This window comes from Lissotriton helveticus, chromosome 2_1 (genome assembly GCF_964261635.1).
Source record: "Lissotriton helveticus chromosome 2_1, aLisHel1.1, whole genome shotgun sequence".
Lineage (NCBI taxonomy): Eukaryota > Metazoa > Chordata > Amphibia > Caudata > Salamandridae > Lissotriton > Lissotriton helveticus.
The window spans coordinates 57835350-57840037 of NC_136059.1; the positions used below are offsets into that span (position 1 = coordinate 57835350).

The 4688-nt window shown below is 41.8% G+C and overlaps 1 long non-coding RNA gene across 1 annotated transcript; it reads right to left on the minus strand.

Moving 5' to 3' along the window:
- Positions 1–238: 238 nt before the first annotated feature.
- On the minus strand, positions 239–1359 carry LOC144819207 (uncharacterized). The gene is made up of 2 exons (XR_013607232.1): positions 912–1359; positions 239–472 (listed from the first exon to the last, which is right to left on the minus strand). It is a non-coding gene; the product is annotated as an uncharacterized LOC144819207 (long non-coding RNA).
- Between the last annotated feature and the right edge of the window lie 3329 nt (positions 1360–4688).

The window sequence follows — 4688 nt, forward strand, 5'->3', positions numbered from 1 at the left end:
GGCTCTTTTTTGGGCGTTGTACATCTGGGCCATAATGTATAGCATGTAGTGTATTCTAATGGGCAGTGTGTCCAATTAACTTACGTTAGAATGCTTTAAGCATAGAAAATATGTGTATTGTACTGTCTCTCACATTCCATTACCCTCTCTCACATCTCACATTCTATTTCCTCTCACACTCTGTGAAGACGCTGCCTGATTTATAGACCTATTAATGGATTTAAAAAAAAAAGAGTGCTATATTTAAATATTTTAATAAGCATAATTCTGGCCAATGTTGGGGGCATTCACCTAGTCCTTGTGAAATATTACAGCATAGTTGTAATGACCACAGGAACTCCTCGGGATCTCTGCGTTGCTCAAAGGGGTCCACCTCCTGAAATCCCCAACTCTGACTGAAATATACCCGGAGTAATGAGGCGATCAAGCGAGGGATAGGGTTAGGGAAGGTGCGGCAGATGAATTAGGATATCTGTAACAAAAGGAACGTGGAATTAGTAAGATATCAGACTCACTACTCTCATACCTTTCACAATTCTGTGCTGAGTTTGAGATAGCTTCACAGTAGTAAGATACTTCCCTCGCCATAGGCACCTATAAACCAAGCACAAGTATATCAGTGATTCATTCACTATTTCCCCTGAGTAAATCTCAAAACACATCAAGGATCCTACATACCCTCATACATGCAGCAATAAAGAAATGATGGAAAAGATAAAATGCCAACTCCAGATCCCCAAGGAAAGCAAATAGAGCTGAGATACCAGAATCCTTCCAGTAGGACTGCTTGTTATAGTCACGAGATAAATGCCAGTACCAACAAGGAATAACCCAAGGAACGCTCTCCTCTTGTAAGAATCAGAGGCACATTCACAAAGTCATGGAAGAAAGAAAAAACAAGAAGGCAATACCTCAATTGCCCCTCGGTGTCTCCAGAACCAGGAACGGCGTACTCTTAGACCTCAGAATATCCAGCTCCAGAATGTATCGTATTAATACGGGAAAGCACACCCGGGGTAATCCGCAGGCATGGAAAACCTGCAAGGGACCCCGTGAGCATCAGGACAGTAAACAAAATAGGAACAACCGATTCTCTCAACACCTCCGGGAGAGAACACAGTAATATGAAGCCCACGCTAGTTTGCGCTACTGCTTCACAGGATCCAAAGAGCCTCCATGAATCCTTCCGTACATCTGTCGGCGGAAGGGACAAAGGCTTTAGTAATGAAACGCTCATCTCTCGAGTGAACACTCTTTTTTTCTGGGCGGAAGGCAATTCCCAGCAACCACGAGGTAAAGAAAAATGACCTCCTCCGGTCCGCAATCCAGGAACATGCAGAGCAGCCGCTCTGCCTAGAAACATTCAGGTACCATTTGAATCACGTACAACGTGTCCCGCGTTGTGCGTGATTAATAAAGCATTCAGCTTCGCCGAGGATGGCCTTCTGGGAATTGTAGTTCGGCCACCATCCTGTAGTCGCACCACGATCTCAAGGCCTGACAATAGTACCTTGCGGAACCGTTACATTTTGAGTTACCCTTTATTAATGTGTAGCCCTGCATTCTAAGACACCTGACTACATTAAGGTGGTGCTTCTGCGTTGTGGACATTCTTAGCTGTCAAGTGTCCCTATGCCAAATATTTCACCTTAAGCCAGTCTTGACCTTCTAAAAGATTTCACGTTGTATTTTGGGAGTTTAAATCTTGCTGTTAACACTATAACTATGGGCTCAAATGGACCAGCAAAGTGCATTTAGGTAGAGGGACAGGGTCAGCTGAAGGTATAACTCAACAATGGGACACCTTATAGATATCAATGTTGTTGATTTGTGGATAGTCTTGTGTCATGTTTTCATCACAATCCTGTGTGCATGGTGACGGCTCTATTTTACAGGCACCTGTTTCTACAACTTGTATTGAATGTTTAAAGCTTTGGATGTTTGACAGTTGACATACTTTCAATACTAACTTGTGGGAAAACAGGCCTGAAGTATCAAAGGGTTTTACCAAATCTGTGTCTGTGGAGAAATGTGATAGTATATATTGGCCAAGATTTTTATGAGCCATCAAACATGACTGTAATATTCCCTGATTCTCTACAGTGTATAAAATAATTATTCAGACCAAAGCTTGCACCTTTAATTTAAGCATACAGAACTGGAAGGAACAAAACAAAGAAACAACTATGTTTCAGTGACACCCCTAAAGAGCAAAACTCAAGCACTCTAATATTAAACGAGTCCTCCTTGCTGCTACCCTGTGCAACAAAATTACATTGTGTTGATCCCTTCAGGAAGAAATTAAAAGGATTCATTCTCTCTCAATTTTCAGTCTTTGAATGGAACTTGAGTTTGTTGTTGTGCAGATGTTTATCAGTGTTTTATGGTTACACTGATGAGGGATGCATCTATTTCAGTGGGTTTCTTTCAGTTATTACAGGTTTAAGACAAAATCAGGGTAGCCTAAATATTAATTGCCTGAATAAAATTAGACAATAGAATGTAATCGGAAACTGACCGCTGTTTGTGATGATCTATGCCATGTCAAGCCAACCAAGCCAGCTCGCAGCGTAGGTGCAGCTCTTTCACAAGTGAGTCTCCCATTCCCATCTCATTAAGGATTGTCTCTCAGCACACACACTACTTTGTGATGTCAAGAAAGATTGCTTTTAATGTATCTAATCTTTATCTTTCAGCAAACACTATTGTCTACGTAGGGCATTGCTACTTGCCACCGGGTGGAGAAGACATTCTCATCACAACAAGGATTGTAAAGGAGCACTCTAAAAACCCTATAGATTTCCGGAAAATCAAGTAAGTGACAGGAGGATTGTATAAAATACCACAGCACAAGGGCCGCCAGGATGATGACTCTGCTGTTTTCCTTGAGTTGTTCTATTGTTTAATAGGCACATTGTTCCTGTTCTGGCTTGACCTTGTAGTATGGTTTAGGGCCTCCTTTTGCGCACATGTTATGTTAGCATGGCTTATTAGAAGTTTAAACGCCAGTTTACCTTTCTCTGCTTTTTGCACACAATACTGCTTAGCTGTTTTTGCAAGTTAGCCTTCACGAAGGTCTTTACATGAGAAAAGATTTGTTTTTCGACATCTCTAGACATACATCGTGCCCCCAGTCTGTACAGTGAGTGCTGAGCCGCCAAGGTTATCATAACATTTGGGCCTGTTTATCGGCATGTCCGTGTAACACATTCTAGACACAACATTTTGGCAGCTGCGAACCAAGCAAGATTCTGGCGCCTCTATCATAGCACACTCGCCATAATTTCACACACTTGGAAGATTCCAGGGATGCAGAGAACCTTGCTGATCCAGATGTAATTTACACTTACTGAGCAGAAAGGTAATAGGGTCCCCCAAAACAAGCCCAAGAGACATTCTTTAGTTTAGTTTATAATACATGGTTCCCATATGGGGAGGGTGTTAAAACCAGGCGCTTTACATCCTGTTCGCACTATCATTGTAATATCATCCCTCCTTTTGTATTTTATGGAATTGTAACCATGCTGACCATATTATTCTTAGTCATATGTCTGCTTATGTTGACTAAAATACTGCTGATAAGATCCCGTTGTTAAATAAATATTTTAACCTTACCTTGTCTTTTTTTTACTCCTGCTGTGGACTGGTATTTGAGTATAACAAAAAAGTGTTCTCACTTTCCACCATTCCTGGGATTGTCGTAAGTCGCAAGTTCTAGGTTGGCTAATCATTGGTTAGTTTGCTATAGGATGAAGAGCTAATGTGACACTGCTGCTAGCTGGTTGGTGTTTTCTAGGTACTGAGGTGAGTTTCTGATACACCACAATTCACTAATGTCCTAGGTCACTGTGCACAGTTCTGTGTATGAGCAGAAATCCTTGCAACAACCAATTGTTGGTGTGTTGACCCTGATCCTTGCAAAGTATGGCAATGTGGCTTCTGTTCTTTCTCTGTTCTATGCATGTTGGCCATCATCTATGTGAATGGCCAGCAATGTCTCTGGCTCCAAGGTTGTGGTGGGCCAACATATGCATGGCTAGCACCGCCTATGTTCAGTGTTATGGCTGGTTAACATCCATGTGTACTGGTCAGCACTGCCTCTTCCTCTATGTAATGGATGGCCAACATCCATGTGCATGAGCTGCCTCTATCATATTTATGTGCTGTTCATGTGCTGTTGATGGCGCACCTATCCTTACCGTTGGAAGCAATCCTGCTCTTCTGGTTCTTGGCAGTGTTTTTTTAGAAGAGCTGAATTTTCAATATCTTGTGGTGTGACTGATAAAGAATATTGTAATATTTTCAAAGAGAGGGTGTGATGCAAAGTTTTATGTTGTGCAATGCGTAACTTCCCTGCAGGGTTCTTTGTGAAATTACACATGATCTTATCACATGCTATCAGTGAGTTGGTGTAGGATGAGCTGTTGCTATTTTGTTATATGCGTTTAATAGGGCCGACAAACATTTAATGTGTTTTTCCGTTGTTGTAGCTACAGCCCCAGTTTTGATGATTATAAGGAGCTAACCTCTCCTTTGTATGTGGTATAGTCTTCAATCTGATGTGGTTAGAAAAGCTTTAACTAACTCTTGCCAAGTTGACCTGCCAGTTAAAAAATCCGCTTAGTCACTTCAGTGGCAGGTCTGTGACCCCTTGTAAAGGTTGCTTCTGTGGGTGGCACAACCAGTGC